At 40.9% G+C, this 23,383-nt stretch overlaps 1 protein-coding gene across 1 annotated transcript in view; it reads left to right on the top strand.

Annotated features, from left to right (window-relative positions):
* Positions 1–23,383, top strand: part of LOC138982854 (furin-like protease kpc-1) — a gene marked incomplete at its 5' end in the record, with an annotated part of 381,789 nt that overhangs the window by 342,353 nt on the left and 16,053 nt on the right.

The raw sequence follows: 23,383 nt of genomic DNA, 5'->3' as shown, positions 1-23,383 counted from the left end.
ATTTTAATTTTCATATTCTTAATTTTTAGAGCTTGTTTGTAATCCAAATATAACAAATGTATATGTCTTTGGAATCAGAAAATCACGTAGAATAAGATGAAATTGTTTTTGGATCGATTAATAAAAAAATAATTTTAATTACAAGTTTCCAATTTTTAATGACCAAACTCATTAATTATTATTTAAGCCACCAAACTGAAATGCAATACCAAAGTCCGGCCTTTGTCGAAGATTACTTTGCCAAAATTTCAATCAATTTGATTAAAAAATTAGGGTGTGACAGTGCCGCCTCAACTTTTACAAAAAGCCGAATATGACGTCATCAAAGGTATTTATTGAAAAAAATGAAAAAGACTTCCGGGAATATCATACTCTCCTGTCAAATTTCATAAAGATCGGTCCAGTGGTTTAGTCTGAATCGCTCTACACACACACGCACAGACAGACAGACAGACAGACACACACACACACACACACACATACCTAAAGTGTGGATGGTTACCTAAGAGGCGGCACTGGGTGTAGTGCCTTTCTAGTGCACTTGCACTACAACAGCACTGGGTGCAGTACTCGCTCCGGCATCGAAAAATTTTGCACTAAAAAATGCACAAAATTTGACCTATTTCGTCGCCTATAGAGGACGGAAAGAATGTCATTTTGAACATTGTTATGACATTCTTTCCGTCAAAAAAGTCAATTTAACGGTGTTAAATGAAGCGAGCATCCACACAATTAGGTTGCCATCCAGAGTTTAGGTTGCCATCCACGTGTGGATGGTTGCCTTATGGTGATTTAGGCAACCAAACCTGTGGAAACATGGGTACACACACACACACACACACACACACACACACACACACACACACACACACACATACACAACGACCCTCGTTTCGATTCCCCCTCTATTAGCTAGGCAGCTTACGTCGATTTTTTGACCGGATGGGGACAGATCTGACAAAAGTGTGACATTTTTTCCTAGCTATCTACATCCAAAATACTTTCAATTTTTGCTAGGCCCCACGTGCACAGGTCATACTGACAGCATGTACGTGGCAAAATGCAATTTTTGAGGTTTCGCACTCCGAGAATAGGGAAAATCGCTCCTTGGCCTGTTCTTCATCCGTGCTCATCGGGAGGCCAACTTCCACTTGTATATGTTACAGTCAAATCGGGAAATCAGGTATTTCACGAGAATGCCTGAAAGTTTAGGCATTCACGGTAAATACCTGGTTTGATCAGGCAAATCCGGAAATGACTGAAATTGTTTAGGCACTATCGGTGATTGACTGAAATAGGCTGCCAGGCATTATCGGAGAATGCCTACCGCTCACAATCTGTGTTTCTGGTGAGAGTCAGAAAGCATTTCAGCACAAAAGCCTACTATAAAACTTTGAATGGCTGGGGTTGTAATTTTTTTTCATTTTTATTTTGATTACTTTATTGTCCCATCGCTGGGAAATTCGGGTCGCTTCCTCCCTATGGAAAGCTAGCAGCAACGGAGTCGCGCTAACCAGGTGTCTGCGTGTTTAGGTGTATTCAGCCACCTGCACTTATGGCAGAATGACCAAGGTCTTTTACGTGCCATTGTGATGACACGGGGGTGGGACATGGCTTCCGTCTCTGGGTCTGCACATAAAGTTGACCCGTGTCCGTCCCGGCCCGAATTCGAACCTGCGACCTTTCGATCACAAGTCCAGTGCTCTACCAACTGAGCTACCGGTCACGTTGGTTTCATGCCTCTTTTCCATCAGGAAGGTATTGCTGTCCAGCCATCAACTGCCTGTGCCGGGCCAATGCTGTCAGTGTGGAATCTATGTGTGTGTGTGTGTGTGTGTGTGTGTGTGTTAGAGAGAAGTGATACAATTTCATACCTGATTCAAAATCAAGAGATCACTATTTTATTATCTGTGTCTGCGCGTGTGTGCGTGTGCGTGTGTGTGTGTGTGTGTGTGTGTGTGTGTGTGTGTGTGTGTGTGTGTATGTTAGAGAGAAGTGATAAAATTTCATACCTGATTCAAAATCAAGAGATCACTATTTTATTATCTGTGTCTGCGCGTGTGTGCGTGTGCGTGTGTGTGTGTGTGTGTGTGTGTGTGTGTGTGTGTGTGTGTGTGTGTGTGTGTGTGTGTGTTTGTGTGTGTATGTTAGAGAGAAGTGATACAATTTCATACCACATTCAAAATCAAGAGATCACTATTTTATTATCTGTAACTGCGCGTGTGTGCGTGTGCGTGTGTGTGTGTGTGTGTGTGTGTGTGTGTGTGTGTGTGTGTGTGTGTGTGTATGTTAGAGAGAAGTGATAAAATTTCATACCTGATTCAAAATCAAGAGATCACTATTTTATCATGTGTGTCTGCGCGTGTGTGCGTGTGCGTGCGTGCGTGTGTGTGTGTGTGTGTGTGTGTGTGTGTGTGTGTGTGTGTGTGTGTGTGTGTGTGTGTTAGAGAGAAGTGATACAATTTCATACCTGATTCAAAATCAAGAGATCACTATTTTATTATCTGTGTCTGCGCGTGTGTGCGTGTGCGCGTGTGTGTGTGTGTGTGTGTGTGTGTGTGTGTGTGTGTGTGTGTGTGTTAGAGAGAAGTGATACAATTTCATACCTGATTCAAAATCAAGAGATCACTATTTTATTATCTGTGTCTGCGCGTGTGCGCGCGTGTGTGTGTGTGTGTGTGTGTGTGTGTGTGTGTGTGTGTGTGTGTGTGTGTGTGTGTGTGTGTGTGTGTATGTTAGAGAGAAGTGTGGGACAAAAGTATGGGACATGTGCGCAGAGAGAGACAGAGAGAGAGAGAGAAAGAGAGTCCCAGAGAGAGAGATACATACATCGAGACAAACAGTGAAAGAGAGAAGTGACAGAGAGAGACAGAGACAGACAGAAAGACAGGTTTGAGAGAGAGGGAGGAACGAGAGAGAGGAGTCTACTTTCTTCGAAAACAGCTTGTACTGACGTGGAGTTTTCCGACTTCCGTTTTCCATCATCTCTTCAAGTAGGGCCTATTTGAAAATATTTGGACTTTGGCATCAAGTGTTTTCCATTTTTGGCGTACTTTTGAAAGATTAACCGTTTAAATCGGTCTTCTACCAATTCTGTTTCCTCCATTGCTACCCTCAACATTGAGAGCAACGTCACAATGGAACTAGCATTATACTGAAAGTGAACTCCAATCAATCCAAACTCAGCGAAAAGGGGGAAAAAAAACAAGTCGCGTAAGGCGAAAATACAACATTTAGTCAAGCTGTCGAACTCACAGAATGAAACTGAACACAATGCAATTTTTCAGCAAGACCGTATACTCGTAGCATCGTCAGTCCACCGCTCGTGACAAAGGCAGTGAAATTGACAAGAAGAGCGGGGTAGTAGTTGCGCTGAGAAGGATAGCACGCTTTTCTGTTCCTCTCTTCGTTTTAACTTTCTGAGCGTGTTTTTAATCCAAACATATCATATCTATATGTTTTTGGAATCAGGAACCGACAAGGAATAAGATGAAAGTGTTTTTAAATCGATTTCGGAAATTTGATTTTGATAATAATTTTTATATGTTTAATTTTCAGACCTTGTTTTTAATCCGAATATAACATATTTATATGTTTTTGGAATCGGAAAATGATGAAAAAATAAGATGAACGTAAATTTGGATCGTTTTATAAAAAAAAAAATTTTAATTACAATTTTCAGATTTTTAATGACCAAAGTCATTAATTAATTTTTAAGCCACCAAGCTGAAATGCAATACCGAAGTCCGGCCTTCGTCGAAGATTGCTTGGCCAAAAGTTCAATCAATTTGATTGGAAAATGAGGGTGTGACAGTGCCGCCTCAACTTTTACAAAAAGCCGGATATGACATCATCAAAGACATTTATCGAAAAAATGAAAAAAACATCCGGGGATGTCATACCCAGGAACTCTCATGTCAAATTTTATAAAGATCGGTCCAGTAGTTTACTCTCAATCGCTCTACACACACACACGCACACCGTCACACACACACACACACACACACACACACACACACACACACACACACACACACACACACACATACACCACACCCTCGTCTCGATTCCCCCCTCTACGTTAAAACATTTAGTCAAAACTTGACTAAATGTAAAAAGACAATGTGCTATACGAGAAACTCACAATACATTCGTGCCCAAGGCCGGCTATGTAAAAACAAACTCCAATCACTCCGAACTTTACGAGAAAATCACAATAAATTCGTGCTCGTAGTCTTACACACGCGATAGTGTTACACTCGCGGTAGTGACCTGCACCCGTAAAAACCTAAAACTGCAATCACTCCGAACTCAGTGAAATGGGGAAAACGATGAATAGACAATGTGCTAGAAGAGAAATTCATGCTCAAGGCAGGCGAGGTAAAAACAGACAAGGTCTCAGAACAACCCGTTTTGCCTAACAGTCAGGCAAAACGGGAAATTTGCACAAGTAGTTTTTAGTCATTTCCTGATAGTGCCTAAAAAAATTCAGTCATTTCCGGAATTGCCTGATCAAACCAGGTATTTACCATGAATGCCTAAACTTTCAGACATTCTCGTGAAATACCTGATTTCCCGATTTGACTGTAACATATATGGACTCAATGAAAGCCTTGGTGCCTTGGTTCTTCAGCATGGATCACCACAACTATGCTCGCTGGATCCCTGTACACATAAGGGACATGGAAAATCTGCCTCCTACGATCAAAGAAGAATGTCAACAGCGTGGACACTGGGTTGTGTTCAAGACCACAAACAGATTCTCGGCAATCCCAATCGACCAGGCCCATGAGAACAACAATGACATTGTGAAAGGGTCTGGTCCCAATAAACATGCCAGAACTGGGCCATTGCTGGCGTTTTGATGGCAATGCCAGTTGCCAGAACTACTGCCATCAAAGGCCCACTTATGGCCCAATGCTGGCATATTACCCGTATGCACATTGGCAAATTGATGGGCCATCACTGGCAAGCCAGCACTTTGCCAGCAAAAACCCATCATTTATTTGCTGGCTTTTTGATGGCTTGCCATCATTTTGCCAGCAATTTGCCAGCAATTTTCCAGCAAAAACCCATCATTTATTTGATGGCTTTTTGATGGCTTGCCATCATTTTGCCATCATTTTGCCAGAATTTTGCCAGCAAAAACCCATCATTTATTTGATGGCTTTTTGATGGCTTGCCATCATTTTGCCAGCAATTTGCCAGCAATTTGCCAGCAAAAACCCATCATTTATTTGATGGCTTTTTGATGGCTTGCCATCATTTTGCCATCATTTTGCCAGAATTTTGCCAGCAAAAACCCATCATTTATTTGATGGCTTATTGATGGCTTGCCATCAAAAACCCAGCATTTTGCCAGCATTTCGCCAGCATTTTGCCAGCATTTTGCAGGTTTTTAGTTCCATATAAAAAAAACTTTTTTCCATATATTTTCCGTTAATGGCCCTTTACCTGCTGAAATTACCGGGCCAGTTGTGGCCCGGCAAAATGCCATATTTCTGTCTTTACCATTGCCAGCAAAATGCCAATAAGTTGCAGGAAATATACCAATACCACTGATTCGGATAGAATGACGGCTCTATTCATGTACTCGATCTGCACAGTCTTGTTAGCCCATAGATGGTTGTTAGAAGTCTATAAATATGCTTTGTTTTGTCATTTTTTACTGTGAATGTAATAACAATAACAAAACACACCACATCAATGGACTTTTCAACCCATGCTGGCGGCAAGACGTGCGCAAATAAAGCAAAGGGCAATGCTGTCAAGCTGTACATTAGCAATATGCATATGCGTAATTATCAAATTCATCAGTAAAATGCAATTGAAATGCTAATCACATTTGTCGTGTAACTTATCTGGCAAGTAAAGGCAGTGGTTTTGACAGAATATCGTCATCAACGCAGTTATAGCGGGCACAACAACAATACAGTAATATATATTAAAAACAAAACAAATGTAAAGCTTCCAAACAGCAACGACTCATTACCGAAACATTACAGAAACGTACGCTTTGTTTTCAGTTGCTCACTGTTTTATTTTATTTGTACAGCGTTCTAAATTTCACACTCGAGACATGATGACCAAAGGCAGGAATGTTTCTTGTTCACTTCCCAGTAAACCTCCGTAGGATTGTCTTGATTCTGTCATTTCTCTGTTCGCATCCGCAACGTTGAGATAACGCTTCTTTTCTTTGTCCTGACGTCGTAGCCTACGGTAAGCCATTGAAACTCTCAAGTCCTCCTGCCGTTCACCTCTTGAAACATGAAAGCAAACGAGTTTTGTTGGTTTTAATTCATTATTCCATATCACACACACACACACACACACACACACACACACACACACACACACACACACACACACACACACACACACACACACACACAACCAAACAAACGCAAGCATACACGCAGGCATCCAAGCAAACAGCACACGCACGCACGCACGCACGCACGCGCGCGCGCTCACACACACACACGCGCACACACACACGCGCACACACACACACACACACACACACACACACACACACACACACACACATACACACACAGAGGCATTCTCACAGAGAGGACGACTTCTTGTAATCTATATATATATACGACTTGTGTCTGTGTGTCTGTGTGTCTGTGTGTTTGTGTATTTGTGTATTCGCCATGCACGGCCAAAGTTCTCGATGGATCTGCTTCAAATTTGGTGGGCTTATTCAGAGAGACCCCGGACACAACCTCATCGATGAGATATTTCAACACGTGCTCTCAGCGCGCAGCGCTGAACCGATTTTGGTTCCACCTCAGCTATTTTGGTTCCACCTCAGCTACCCGGGCCCCCATACCGACACACCAAAGCCAAAGTTCTCGGTGGATCTTTTTCAAATTTGGACACCGTATTCAGCTACACCCCGGACACAATATCATCGATGAGATATTTCAACACGTGCTCTCAGCGCGCAGCGCTGAATCGATTTTGGTTTTTGTGTTCATTTCACCATTATAAGTAACTCTTCCTTATCTTCTCATATTCTCCAGGTTTTCAGCGTTTACCTCCCTTCCTTCGTAATGGTGCACTATAGTGTGAGTGGAGCGTCTTCGGATATTCCCGGCGTTCTGTTACTGTTACTATTTTTAGAAGGTCAACGCAGTGTCCAGAACGTAAATTGGACCCGTAAATTATCCTCACTGTAAAAGTGCAAAGGTCGAATCAATTTATAGCCACGCGAAAAATACACTGTCATCTATCTCTCTATAGATACGGCTTCTCTGTGTTTTTGTGTGTGTGTGTGTGTGTGTGTGTGTGTGTGTGTCTCTATGTGAGCAACACCTGTGCATTGTTCAGTTCTGTTTGTGATGTGGTCTGGCGGCTTTTGTGTAAATTTATGTACTGGCCTTCCTTTTAGAAGCCATAACTTGCTCAGTCCTGTTTGAGTGGAGTTCGCCTCCAAAGGTGATTAACACGGTTACATTCGTCGACAAGGATGGGACTCGATATGGTCAGGAATGGCATTATGGCCACTGAATCATTTTCGTGCTGTTCCCATTCCACGAATCTGGGAGGGACCTAGCTTGGCGGGTCCATTGTTCGGACCCGGCGAAGCCGGCGTACGGCTGTAAGTACTTCTTCTCGGCGAAGCCGGCTACCCGGCGAAGCGGGTATTCGTTCTAGTCTATCATATTTTCTGAACTGACTAAAATGCCAAGCAGAAGTAAGGGGTCAACAGGAATATGTATTTTGATCTAACCTGCGAAGCTTACGTTGTCTCGGACAGCTCTCTTGCGTTTCTCTCAGGAACTGAGACCCAGGCGAGCTGCATCTTATCCAGTTGGGCAGTCAGACACTTGCACAAGTCATTAATTAATTTTTAAGCCACCAAGCTGAAATGCAATACCGAAGTCCGGGCTTCGTCGAAGACTACTTGACCAAAATTTCAACCAATTTGGTTGAAAAATGAGAGCGTGACAGTGCCGCCTCAACTTTCACGAAAAGCCGGATATGACGTCATCAAAGACATTTATCAAAAAAATGAAAAAAACGTTCGGGGATTTCATACCCAGGAACTCTCATGTCAAATTTCATAAAGATCGGTCCAGTAGTTTGGTCTGAATCGCTCTACACGCACGCACGCACGCACACACGCACGCACACACGCACACACATACACCACGACCCTCGTTTCGATTCCCCCTCGATGTTAAAACATTTAGTCAAAACTTGACTAAATGTAAAAAGCATCTGGGGATATCATACCCAGGAACTCTCATGTAAAATTTCATAAAGATCGGTCCAGTAGTTTACTCTGAATCGCTCTACACACACACACAGACACACACACACACACAGACAGACAGACACACATACACCACGAACCTCGTCTCGATTCCCCCTCTATGTTAAAACATTTAGTAAAAACTTGACTAAATGTAAAAAGGAGAAGTACAGACGGATACTGAACGCATCGACGTCGCTGTTGTCAAACGTAATTGGATAGGTCCCCAAAATCGAATGTCACGTATCCAGGAGGGACGAATTTACTACTCACGATTAGGATTTGTTTTAGCCCGAGTCACCAGGTCTCGTCAACAAAGCTTCCCCCTTATTCTACCCCCCCCCCTTCCCACACACACTTTCACCCCCTTCCGCAGCCCCCACCCCACAACCCACACACACCCTCCGCACACACATCCCCTCTTAGTTCAAGTCTTTGTCACTGACTTTCCCCTCCTACGTACAAGATAGGGTAGAAAATCTACCGCCCGAAAAGTATGACTACAGACACTCCTTTTAGTACACAAATCATGAGGGACATGATGTCATTTTCTTTGATCGCCTCAAATAGGGAAGCCGTTCGAAGGCCGGTTCACTGTGCTAAATGTCTACACATAATTGGTTGATGTTTGACAACACTTGGGTTAAAGATAATGTAAAGCAAATCTTCAAAGAAGCAAAAATGAATGCACCTCTTGTTTTAATTACGTGTGGCCTACGTTAAAACGGCGGCATGTAACACACAGACATTGTATGTTAAAATGGGCTAATTGTTCACCTAGTTAATAAATCTTGATAGTTTCGAAGGATGTATGTTGGGGAGAGTGAAAGAGCAACTTCAGACGTAATTCATTACCGGGTTTCCTTTGCGTACGGATGTGCTCTTTGGAACTGCCGTATGCAAAATGATTGAAACATATTATTTGATCGTTGAGGATTTAAAGGCACAGTAAGCCTCCCGTAAACCATCACAGATACGGTCAGGTTTTTACACACAGTACAAACACCCTTTCATTTAAACACTCACCGATTGAGAACATCCTAGGTGCCCTCCGTAAAGAGCGAACAATTTTCAAAGAATTTATTTTTGCGTGGTTTATCTTACCCCTGAGCCATCGTGAACCCGTGTGATCCAGTTTCCCTTTTTCACAATGTAGTCGTCAGTTAGTCATTTGAATGCGACTCGATGTGAGCTTATTTACAATAGCACGTTTTTATGCACGAAACAAACGGCTGTGGTTCACAAGAACTCTAGCGATGGCTTTTGACTGTTGAGAGGAACGGCGATATGCACTGATAAACCGTCGTCTGCTACGACCCTTGCGTGACCCTGCTTCCGGGCTTTTCTTTTTTCAAACTTTCACAACTTCGAATTGTACTGATCTTGTCTTGATGAAAAAAGAATTCTTTTATGATTAAAGAATGTTTGTGTTACAAGCTGTCAATTTATTATTTAGATTTTAAAAGTTAGGTCCAGCGCAAAAACGCACCACGGTCCAAAAACATTTTGATAATCATCGATTCACGGCTATCGCCAGTTTACATCGATAGAATGAGAGCCGAAGGGAAGTAACTCATGTTTGACCTGAGTTCAGGATGGGTCCAAAAAGTGTTCGAGACAATCTGCAAAATTAATTCTTTAAAAATTGCTCGCTCTTTACGTAGGGCACCTAGGATGTTCCCGTTTGGTGAGCGTTCAAATGGAAGGGTGTTTGTACTGTGTGTAAAAGCCTGACAGTATCTGTGATGGTTTACAGGAGGCTTACTGTCCGGGCGTGAATTCCGGTATTCATAACAGCCGTCCAGCACCAAAACGAGGCGCCATTGTTGTTGAGGACCAAGTCCACGAAAATAAATTCTTTGAAAATTTCTCACGCTCGACAGAAAGCAGCCAGGATGTTCCCGTTCGGTGAGCGTTCAAATGGAAGTATGCTTGTACTATATGTAGACGCTCGGGGAGCTCTGTGATGGTTTACGGGAGGCTTACTGTGCCTTTAAAGGACGAGGAAGAAAATAAGCGATAACTTCGAAAATGTCTGCCATCTCCTGCGTGTATCTTCTGCAGAAAGTCTGAGCGGAAACTGAAACAACTTCCGTTATTTCGTTTTTCGTTTTTTTCTTTTTTTCCAATACGATTAGACAAAACGAAAAAACGAACGTCGTTTTTCCGTTTATTTCATTTTCGATGTTTTAATTTCCATTTTATCGTTTTTCCTGCCAATACGGTTGGAGGATGTTTTTTGGGTTTCAGTCAGAGTTGCGACCCTTGGAAGCTCTTCTCTATAAAAAAGCACATAAAGTCTCCCCAAGTTTCGTATGCTTGGAGAGACACATCGCTTCGCAAAACATCGATAAAATAGCAAATTAAACTACTGTAAATTGGAAAGTATTGACAATGTCCGAATGAAATGAAAGCATGATCGGACAATGACCACTTTGTGACAAAATCAATAGTACATATCAATTATGTTCTCTTGCATGAAAAATATATTGGACATTTGGAAAAAAAATATCCGTGTATGTAAGACGTCCGACGTGGATGTGAGCCCCTGCTTTGTAGGTCTTTATTCTGGACCAGTCTAGCTGTGTATAACTCAAACACGAGCTAATTTCCAAAGAGTAAAGTATTTGGTTTTACCACAATAGATATATGACCTGACCAAGTGAGGAGGATAGCATCATAACAGTTGCTCTACAAAATAACATACCTATCTGCGTTTGTTTGATTTTGAATGTTAGAAAAAATACGTAGATATTGCGGAAAGTCTTCGGGGCAGATTAGGCTCAAACTTATTTGTTTGTTGATATCTCTTCAGAGGAAGTGTACTTCAAAAACTCCCCTACGTAGAAATTGATGTAATGAAACATTCAATCTGGGAGTGTTATGTACTGGAATCATGTAACTTATCGGGTAAAACTATTACATCGGACATTTTGATATGTTAGGCATGACAGGTGCGGTTGGTTTGTTCCTCTACAGGTGAACGCGAGGTGGACGAGTCCGAGGGGTGAGTGTCTGCAGGCAGAGTTCTTCAACACGTCCAGTCCCTTCACTGGACTCATCCCTTGGAACTTGACCGTAGGCTGGGGGCTGTGTTTCAGGGCTACCTACCAGGGCATCCTCTACTTGAACTTCAAGATTAACCCTGACGACCCCGTAAGCAGTGACGTGATTCCCTTTCATCTGGCATTGAAGTAAGCAAGGAGCAGCACAATACTCATACCCTTGCATTGAACGCCCACAGCCATGTTCATACACACATGCATGCATCGTGCACGCGCAGAACCACATGCGTGTGCTTGTATACACGCAGTTTTGCACACATATACAGGCACACACACAGGCGAACGGAAGGATAGAGTGTCAGGCAGATAGACAGGCAGACAGAAGCATGCACGCATCATACTCTCTCGCTCGCTCTCTCTCTCTCTCTCTCTCTCTCTCTCTCTCTCTCTCTCTCTCTCTCTCTCTCTCTCTCTCTCTCTCTCTCTCTCTCTCTCTCTCTCTCTCTCTCGCTCTTGCCTAGCCTTAAATCTGTATCCTTGTTGAATACAGTAAATTTCAGTTCAGTTCTCTCTCTAGCAGGAGTTACCTTCAAATACACCGTTTTACTTCTCCAAGTCATTTGACCACAACATTCATGAAACAGAACTGTTTGTGTTAAAATTCGGTGTGCTTTTGCTTCAATTTATGTAGAGTAATAGTATACGATCAAAAACAAAATTGCTCTTAGATTGACTTTAACAGAAATTATTTAAAGGAAAAATAAGCAAAGCGTTGAATCGAAACATGTTAGTTCACGGATGACAAGATAATTTCAACACTATCAGAATGATTTAAACTTTTGCAGAATTGTTTTAGACATTCTGATAGATGTTTTGTTTGAAACGATTTTCTTTAGGAAAGATGCAAATGTTGCTTTGTGGGTAAAACAATTATAAAAACTGGAAAATGTGTATCTCTTCAAATTTTTTCCCTAGAGCTTATCCGTTCGAACAAATCATTTATCAGCATGTTTAAAACATTTCTGCAAAAGTTCAAATCATTCTGATGAATAGTGTTGAAATTATCTTGTCATCCGTGAACTAACATGTTTCGATTCAACTCTTTGCTTATTTTTCATTTAAAAATGTTTACTTGGTCAATCTAAAAGCACATTTTGGTTTCTTTTATCATATACTATTACCCTACATACATAGAAGCAAAAGCACACCGAATTTTAACACAAACAGTTCTGTTTCATGAATGCTGTGGTCAAATGACTTGAAGAGAAAAACGGTGTATTTGAAGGTAGCTCCTGCCCTAAAAAGGAGATTTTCTGATCAGAAACGAAAACTTTTTATTTTGTGAAATGATTTATAAGCGATAGAGATTTCAAATTCCCACACTTCCAGGCATAATTAAAGTCTCATTAGTGTCAGTCTAGATAATAGCACGAATTAAGGTTAATTGATTGCCGTCGTTTGTTATGGCCTCATTGCATTATTGGTTAAAAACAGAAGAAAAACACACAACGTATAGCCTCTCACGGTTCGCGAAAAAAGTGTGATGACAAGCATCAAATTCCCCGATCAGTTCTAGGACGACAACAACAAAGAGCTTATGAACTTTGTCTTGGACAAGCGTACAGTTATTAAGCCGTAATTGTGTTGCCTTCTCTTTCACAACCATGGAAATCCCCGATCAGTTATAGGACGACAACAACCTATGGAAAAGCGTACAGTTATTAAGCCGTTATTTCTTTGCCTGCCACTTTTCTCACATCGTTCCCACTGCTTGGAAGGGGCGGGGGCAGGGGGGGGGGTGGGGGGGGGGGGGGGGGTGGGGTGGGGGGGGGGGTGCTATTCTGGAATTTTGCCTTTTCTTTTTTGTTTCAGGCCAAATGTGAATCTCTCTCTTAAAGAAACAGTCCTTCCCTTGAAAATAGTTCCTTTTATATCTCAGATCTGACCAGGGTTTTTTTGTGTGTGGAACAAGACCATCTCTCAACTGGGACACATATTAATAATCAACATCCTGACTGGTAGAACTTGCGAATGACGTAGTTTAACAGGTTGACACTGGTGACAGGGATGGTCTTATTCCATGCAGATCTGAGATGGTGAGCTGATTCATTTACACGGGAAGCAGCGTGCCTTTGATCATATCAAACCGAGCGTTAACTGGGCGAGAAACGTCCGTCCGTGCCCAACGGGAGATATCGACGTAACATTACAAAGGCTCAGTGACCGCGATCGCCCCACACGCTGGTGTAGTGCACAGACCTTTTTTTCTTCTTTAAAAAAAATAGCAGCCAGAGTTCAAACTGGGTCAAAGCTTTCGCTGTCTCAGTCCGTTAGGTATTCGTTACAGCTCTTCTGCTAAAAACGATGGTGACGATTGACAATTTCAATTTCTGTTCTTGTTCTTTTGGGCTTGTTATGCTCCGTTGTTTTGATTTCATTCCTGCAGCACTGTCTTTTTAAAATGTTCAAACGTTGACAGCATATCGTCCAAACCTTTAGTCACTAATCACCTGTGTTTCCTTTGTCATTCAGGCCAGGCATAAATGGGGTGACATGGAATGTGTACGACGACAACATTGGGTGGCACACTCCGCATGAACTCGACACTTTACCGGTGAACTTGAACGAAATGTATGCACTGAGTTTCACACTCTCAGAGAATGCGCTCCTCATCAAACTCCGTGGGAATACAGAGCAAGACTATACTATTGTCTTCAATGGACAAAGCGACCTTGTTGATCTGACGGGTGTGAGGTATATCATGACGGCTGAAGCGGCGGATATTTCCTATGTCAACCTGCTGTCTCATGATGTCTGCGATCTTTGAGCACACATTATGATGTCACATTGGCACCAAACGTGTTAATTCCAAAGGTCACAGTGATTTCTAAGTTATCGATCATCACCCATAAATGTAGGCCTACATTGCACCGGTGAAGTACCGATATTTTCAGGTAGTTATCAACAGCTATAGTGTTTTCAGCATGACGATAGGGTCGGATATCATGTTTTGACGAGAACAAGTATAATATTTACGCCCAGTCGACGAAGACGAGGCGTATTATACTTATTAACGTTAAAATGTCCCACCCTATCGCCACGCTGAAAACACGATATTGCTATTCTAACCTAGATATGGGGTTATTAACTTGCAAAATGTAAGTTATTGCTATGACGCGGTTGGTGTTTCTGACGAGAGCAGACGAATTTTCTTCGCGCATGCTTATGCGCATAACACTTCTGCCTTCCTCTCGCGGCCGGACAACACAGCCGCATTCGTGCTCAACACAACATCAAATTTGAGGTTTTTCGCTTGTAAATTAAGCAAACAGTTAACAAACAACTTGGAAGAACAAAAAGTTCATATTTTGTGGGTTTGTTTTTTCATTTGACTGACCGAAAGTCCTTTTGAAGGGAGATAATCACGCACGCGCGTGTCTCACAGACTTGACAAAGCGGTAATGTCCCTTGACTTTCTCAGTTCGGAGAAAGATTTTGTTGTGTACAAGCGCAATAATTGTATATCTATGTCTTGTTTCGTCGGAAAGTAAGAAGATTAGAGTAATTCATAATCATTTTTAGAGTTGACAAGCATTGGTAAGTAGAATTGCATGTTTTCGATTGTATGAGAGCGAAGGAAAGATCGTCTGCTCGAAATTGGTTTCTTGTTGTAAATATAAAGGATATTGAGCAACTTCCGTGGAAATATGGACCAATTGATGGTCAAAATAGGGCTGTGTGGGACTATCCAATCACAACCCCCGAATTCCCCAATGTGGCTATCAGAATAGCAATATAATGAAGATTTCTGAGACTAGTCCGCCATCATACTGAGAGACCGATCAAAAGCAAGAATTACAATGGGCACAGTGATGTTTGAAATTATGTTTGTAATGACCATTGATAGTTATACGACACAACGTGCTGCACTACCAATAAGTTGCGATAGACTAACAGTTTAGACAGTATTTTTTCAATTCAATTCAATTCAATACAACTTTATCATCTGGATGTAGGACTGACATTTGTTTTTTGTGACTCGTATACACAGATATTACATCACATCATAGTTAAATCACACTTCTTTCATAAGAATCACAAGCTCGAAACATATAACAAATCACACATCTGCACACACATATCCAAAACCACACACATCCATATCCGACCCTCACATACATATCCACCTACATACTTTCATGTGTCCATTATTGATTATGAATACATTATGATTGATGGAATTACTAGTCAACTTAATATTAGAGTTAATATGGTATATGGAAAAGTTTTCTTTGAAATCTAAAAGGTTAACAGTAAACGCGTCATTCTTAAAGATACAGTCAATAAAAATATCATCTATCGAACACAGTCACTCTCTCTCTCTCTCTCTCTCTCTCTCTCTCTCTCTCTCTCTCTCTCTCTCTCTCATACAGGTTATCACAACAGGCTGTCACAGGATACCAGATTAAAATCCACAGGCGAATAAATGTGATTTAAAACAGAAATAGCATTTCGCACAAAACACAGTCTTTTGCGTGATAATAGGAACTTTATAGCGTCTGCCTGTAGGTAGTTTAACAAACGGTGAGGATAAAGGATGTGTTGTTTTGTTATCTTGAGTGATACTGATTGCTTTGCGTTTGACTGCGGTAATGTACAGATCTTTCATTGGTGTTTGTTTTAACACTTACCTGCTGCCTGAGAGGTAAACCTGAGGCATATAACTTCAATAAAGACCAGTTAAATTACTAGTTGTTTGAGTGGTTTTTGTGTGTGTTTGTTTACTTGTTTGTTTTTATCCATCTGTCAGAGACACATGTCAGTGATATTAAAAACGTATATCAGGGTTGATGTCAGTATAGGGTGTAAGTTTCAGGGCGGATGATAAGCTATTGTCTGGGCGTACTGTCCTTCTCTTTTTCAATGGCGCTTTTAACAAACATATTGTGATCCTGATGCTACTGTTTAATTTTTGATTATAGGAATGCCGTAGGTGGGTTTTTTTCCCCCTTGTTGTAGGTTTAGATTTAAGAGGAATTGAATGTAATTTTATGTGAATGCATCTTTTACAGGCGAGAGTGTTATTATGCAGTGAGATGTTTATTCTATAATCGTGTTAATGTTACATTGTAGGAGGCTACATGTTAGAATAGAAGCAAGAGACTGCAGTTCAGAAGAACAAGAACAATCTAAGAATGAAAATGTACTCACGAACAATACAATTACTTGTATTCGTGTTTCTATTGTTCGTGTTTGGTGAGTACATTTTCATTGTTATCTTGTTCTTGTTCTTGTTCTTGTTAGTGCATGTATTTAAGTGCTTATAATGTTACGGTGTTGTGATTGTCGGGTTACCCACCCCACTGCAATTTCTCATGTTTGAGAAACTACATTATTTTAATTTGACCTGAACCAGAAAGGCCTGAGTATCACTCGGCCATATCTCGCTCTCAATGCAAATGTTTGCAGCCCTAAAGATTAGCATGCAATGTGGTTTGCACGATACTCTCTTTGATTTACACAATGAACGCAGACGTGGTTTAAAATTATGCTTGAAAGAGCACTTACACATACAGAATTTAAAAAATACTAAAACAAAATACTATACTCACGTGTTTATCGAAGACGAAACGAGTATCATAGCACGACTTTTCGACCACTGGAATAAAAAAAACAACGTCAGAGAACTATATTTGTGCCATTTTAAAGAGACCTTGAGAAGTCGTTTGATTTTGATTTTAACTCCACATACAAAGCACTCAGACAGCTGAGTTATTACAGGGCTCCCCACGGACGTCCCTCCTAGCGGATCCCGGGACCCCCATTTTCAATTTTCAGAGGGTCCACGGACCCCCACTGCAGATTGTTAGAGGGTTCCAAGGGTCCAAAAGCCGAAAAGTCCCGTTGTACTTATAAAACATTGTGGTCACGCATAGTGCACTGTGTACAATAGCTGATGATTGCAGTCTAAAAAAAGTATTTACGGTTCGCACGATTGAGGAAATTTAGTGCGTCCCAGGACCCGCTTTGTAAAAGTTTAGTGCGTCCCGGGACCCCCTCCATACAATTCTAGTACGTGTTTTCGGCTTCTAGTGCGTACAGAGCGCAGGGACGCGCACTATGGGGAGCCCTGTTTTTATATGTATTCCAGTGACGTGTACGGCGATTTAGGATGGTGTTTTTAGTCTGACACATTTTTTGAAAATATCAATGCTACCTTGTGTCTTTTGTTGAATGCCATTCTATGGATCCGTCTAATGTGTGGTTGAAGGATTTTCTGGTTGGAGGAAAGATAAAATTAAGCTCTGCACAACAGAAAAAAATGCATCATCAGCTGTGCATGTGAGTGTGTGTGTGTGTGTGTGTGTGTGTGTGTGTGCGTGTGTGTGTGTGTGTGTGTGTGTATGTGTGTGTGTGTGTGTGTGTGTGTGTGTGTGTGTGTGTGTGTGTGTGTGTGTGTGTGAGGAAACACAGGTTTGACACGATCTCTTTGATCGGGATAATCAAAACGATGTACTTGACTGCACAAAATAATTACGTCCCCGGATTGATAATCTGTTCACAATTATATATTACATTTCAAGCTGCGTGCGTCAGTAGCTAGCCGTGAAAAAGTCATAACTAACAGCTTTCGTATTCTCAGCGTTGAATAGCGTTTATATTGCTTTTTCGACCCTTTTGTTCTTTTTTGTGTGTGTTTACAACTAGCAAATTGCATTTTTTCGCGTCGGTGAAGTTTTTTTCTGACGACTGTTCTCCTGCGCTTCCTTTCCGCGCATCCACACCGCTGTGCTATCGCGGCCGCAGCAACTACAACCTGATATACTGTTGTTTTCACAACCAACACGGTTGTCTAAACAGTGTTTTTACATTTAGTCAAGTTTTGACTAAATGGTTTTACATAGAGGGGGAATCGAGACGAGGGTCGTGGTGTATGTGTGTGTGTGTGGGTGTGTGTGTGTGTGTGTGTGTGTGTGTGTGTGCGTGTGCGTGTGTGTGTGTGTGTGTGTGTGTGCGTGTGCGTGTGCGTGTGTGTGTGGAGCGATTCAAAGTAAACTACTGGACCGATCTTCATGAAACTTTACATGAGAGTTCCTGGGAATGATATCCTCGGACGTTTTTTTCTTTTTTTTATATGTCTTTGATGACGTCATATCCGGCTTTTTGTAAACGTTGAGGCGGCACTGTCACACTCTCATTTTTCAATGAAATTGGTTGAAATTTTGACCAAGCAATCTTCGACAAAGGCCGGACTTTGGTATTGCATTTCAGTTTTGAGGCTTAAAAATTAATTGATGAATTTGGTCATTATAAATCTAAGCATTGTAATTAAAATTTAAAAAATCATAAAACGATCCAAAAACAATTTCATCTTATTTTCCATCATTTTCTTATTTCAAAAACATATAAATATGTTATATTCGGATAAAAAAAACAAGCTCTGAAAATTAAAAATATGAAAATTACGATTAAAATAAAATTTCCGAAATCGATTTAAAAACAATTTCATCTCATTCCTTGTCGGTTCCTGATTCCAAAAACATATAGATATGATATGTTTGGATTAAAAACAAGCTCAGAAAATTAAAAAGATTAGAGATACAGAAAAGCGTGCTAGCCTGCTCAGCGCAACTACTACCGCGCTTTTCTGCCTTGTCGGATTTACTGCCATTGCCACGAGCGGTGGACTGACGATACCACGAGGTCTTGGTGAAAAATGCAGTGCGTTTAGTTTCATTCTGTGAGTTCGACAGCTTGACTAAATGTTGTATTTTCGCCTTACGCGACTTCTTATTTGCTTGTATTTAACCAGATAACGTGCGAACAAAAGTTCTTTACATAAAAACAATAATTACAACCAGGAATAAGAGCGAAGAGTAAATTAAGCGAAAAAGGGGAAGAATGAAGAAAAGGGAAGAATCGGGGAGGGGAACGGATGGACAATGGAACAGCCAATGGGCAATCGCTCGCTGACTCGTGAACGTTCATGGTTTGATATTTGAAGGACACATAAAGCATTTTTTTCAAATTTCTTTGGGATGGAAACAGAGATGGCCCGGCCATGTTGGGTTGGGTTTGATGCGTGCATGCCTGGTTTTCTCCTGTAGATGGGTGTCGGCACAGAAGGTCTGCCCGCTGTCCTCAGCCAACATGCTCCGTCTTCATGGCAGCTCAAATTTTTTATCGAGGTTCTCTCCTCTAGATCCGCCGTGTTTCGCCTAGGGGCTTTCGCTGCCTAGTTGATAGGGTCACCTCGTAGAGGATGTGGTCATAGACCACGCACGGTCGGTCTTGGGATAGGGAAACGTTATGCTAGTCCGGAGGGATTACGCCACAATGGCCACCTCGCGAAGACCCAGGGTCCTAGACTAGGGAGGTCCAAGGGGGAGCACCGGGAGGGCTACCCCTCTACCCGCACCTCCAACACAATCCCTTCCCCTGGTAGCTTCATCCCCAAGGAGGAAACAAAGCTACCTGCAACACCCCGAAACAGAGATAAAATTAAAAGAATTACGGTCACCCAACCTTATGAAGATGGAGGATTAAAGATGGTTGACGTGAAATGTTTTCTGTCATCTCTGAAAACTTGTTTGGTCTTACTGGATTAATATCAAGATTATTGTTCAAAGCATGTCCATCTGTTATAACAATTAATATGAGAGAAGGAGAATTTGCAAACGTTTTGATGCAGAAAATGGATAACCCGTTTTGGACCGATGTATTTAAACATTATAAGAAATTATATGAAAAATGTGACCCTACAACCTTCAACGATTGTGTATCAGAATGTTTACATTATAATGTTAGTATTCGCAGAGATAAAAAAGACATTGTACATTAAAAATTGGATTGACAATGGAATTGGTCAGATTGGTCATATTTTGGGGCAAAATGGATATTTATCCTATAATGCGTTCAAAATGAAATAATTATCCGAATATGCGAGGAGATGTTGTATTGTATGAAGGTGTAATTCAGGCTGTTAAAAAATATCAGAGAAAAATCGGTTTAGAATTTGATAAACATTTTATTATGACAGAGCCCATTGTGTGGAAATGTATTTGTATTTGTAAGACACAATTTATTTACCAACAATTGACTGAACATGTTACGGTCCCAAAATGTATTGAAAAATGGTCTGAATCCGTAAACTGTTTGTTAGATAAGAAGGTTATTTGTCAACATGTCTTTAAAACAACAAAGGATACCTGTCTGAGATGGTTCCAGTACCGATTATTGTACAGAATTTTGCCGACAGAACGATTTCTATTTTTCCGAAAATGTGTGGATGCATCATTGTGTACATTTTGCGGTAGAGATGAAGAAACCCTTACACATATGTTTTGGGAGTGTGATAAAGTACAGACTTTTTGGATCGAATTTGTACATTGGTTAAAGGCGAACTGCACCCATTGTGACAATATAACACTGTCCAAAGAACTGGTTCTATTTGGAGTGGCGAACAACGTAGTCACCGATAAAGCTTTTGATGTGTTAGTAATTTGTGCTAAACACCACATATATATTTCCAAAATGAACAAAAAGTTCCCTCATTTTCAGACATTTAACAGACATTTTAAGCAAAGATTTATTTGAAAAAAGTACAACGCAGCTATGAATAATACACTAGATAAATTTTAGAAGAATTGGCGCTTGTATATGCATGTTTTGATGTAACCCTTAGGTTCTTTATCCTTTACATATTTTTGATATTGCGACCACCAAGCCATGATCACCCCCCCCCCCCCCCTTCACCCCCTGTGTGTTGTAATTGTCCCCTTGTCTATGTGATGTAATGTAATGTAAAGCCTATACATACTCCACAGAAAGAGAAAATAAAAATTAACAAATTAAAAAAATAAAGCATTTTTGGTCCCGTATTGTAGAAAAATAAAGAGATAATGATAACTAATATTAACCTTTACACTTGGCAAGCAGCAGTGAGTAGAAATACGTTTGATTATAAATATGATCAAGATGACCACCATGTGCATTTTGTTGAACATTGTAAATATATTTCCAAAACGATACACTTTCGCAGCAATAGGGCCCCATGACAAAATTCGGGAGATGTGAGACTACCCACTGAGATATTCGAAGTGCCCCACGTGTCTTTTAGAATAGAAATATATACATACTAAAGGTAAAGAGCACGCAAAAGTGCATTCAGATTGTGGACGTGGGCGTGTTTAAAGGAGTAGATCAGACATGTGTGTTCAGCCCGCTTTTAGATGAATCAGTTTCGCAAATTAAAGCCCCAGTATGTCTCAAATGGTATACAGAACGATTTAAATCTTCTCATGAAAAAAGCAGTTATAACCTTATCGAACACACTTGCAATAGCGTTTAATAGCATTACATGACACAGTTCGTTTGAATGTCTATTTAGCTCGCGTAAACCACACACCAGTTTTCGTGGTTTATCTAACCCCTGAGCCACCGTGGACCCGTGTGATCCACTTTCCTTTTTTTCACAAATTAGTCGTCAGTTTGTGATTTCAATGCAACTCGCTGTATCTGCCATAGCACGTTATTGTGTACCTCTGAATCTAAAACGCAACAAACGGCTGCGAGTCACACGAGCTGAGCGGTGAAGATTGGCCGTTCAAAGAAACTGGCGACATGCAGAACATTCGTTTGCTACGAGAACCACGTTTTGCGTGACACACTACCGGGCTATCTTTTTATATTTAGTCAAGTTTTGACTAAATATTTTAACATCGAGGGGGAATCGAAACGAGGGTCGTGGTGTATGTGTGTCTGTGCGTGTGTGTGTGTGTGTGTGTGTGTGTGTGTGTGTGTAGAGCGATTCAGACTAAACTACTGGACCGATCTTTATGAAATTTGACATGAGAGTTCCTGGGTATGAAATCCCCATACGTTTTTTTCATTTTTTTGATAAATGTCTTTGATGACGTCATATCCGGCTTTTCGTGAAAGTTGAGGCGGCACTGTCACGCCCTCATTTTTCTAACAAATTGGTTGAAATGTTGGTCAAGTAATCTTTGACAAAGCCCGGACTTCGGTATTGCATTTCAGCTTGGTGGCTTAAAAATTAATTAATGACTTTGGTCATTAAAAATCTGAAAATTGTAAAAAAAATATAAAAATTTATAAAACGATCCAAATTTACGTTTATCTTATTCTCCATCATTTGCTGATTCCAAAAACATATAAATATGTTATATTCGGATTAAAAACAAGCTCTGAAAATTAAATATATAAAAATTATTATCAAAATTAAATTGTCGAAATCAATTTAAAAACACTTTCATCTTATTCCTTGGCGGTTCCTGATTCCAAAAACATATAGATATGATATGTTTGGATTAAAAACACGCTCAGAAAGTTAAAACAAAGAGAGGTACAGAAACGCGTGCTATCCTTCTTAGCGCAACTACTACCCCGCTCTTCTTGTCAATTTCACTGCCTTTGCCATGAGCGGTGGACTGACGATGCTACGGTCTTGCTGAAAAATGGCATTGCGTTCAGTTTCATTCTGTGAGTTCGACAGCTACTTGACTAAATATTGTATTTTCGCCTTACGCGACTTGTTGTTCTTCTCCTTCTTGTCGTCGTCGTTGTTGTTGCTGTTGTTGCTGTTGTTATTGATGTTGCGTCGTCGTTGTTGTTGTCGTCGTCGTCGTCGTCGTCATCGTCGTCGTTGTTCTTGTTCTTGTTCTTGTTCTTGTCATCTTCATCGTTGTTATTTTTAGGGTTGTTTTATATTTGGTCAATGTTATCTCGTGGGGAAAAGGGTGTACCCCCTGAAATGTTTAGCGTACGTAACAGCTGTGGGAATACGTCGTGCGCAAATATAAATTTCTGCCTCTATGGAGAGAAAAAAACAAGTCGCGTGAAGCGATATAAAAACATTTAGTCAAGATCAACACAACAAACCAGTCACCGCCGAGACTTCATTTAGATAGTCTCGGCTAACCCTACCCGAAGACCGAGACGGGTCACGGTCGTCCTTGCGAAGCATGCGACCGTAGTACTTACTGAACCTATTTTCTTTCATTCTGAGCACATGCCATATCTCAGGAGAAGATGAGGATTACAATGCAATTATTTTTTAATCTGCTCCTATAAAATGATTTTAATGACA

The sequence above is a fragment of the Littorina saxatilis genome, linkage group LG1 (assembly GCF_037325665.1).
Source record: "Littorina saxatilis isolate snail1 linkage group LG1, US_GU_Lsax_2.0, whole genome shotgun sequence".
In the NCBI taxonomy this organism is placed as follows: domain Eukaryota; kingdom Metazoa; phylum Mollusca; class Gastropoda; order Littorinimorpha; family Littorinidae; genus Littorina; species Littorina saxatilis.
Note: the sequence above shows the minus strand (reverse complement) of the source record. Positions and strands in the feature narration are given on the sequence as shown.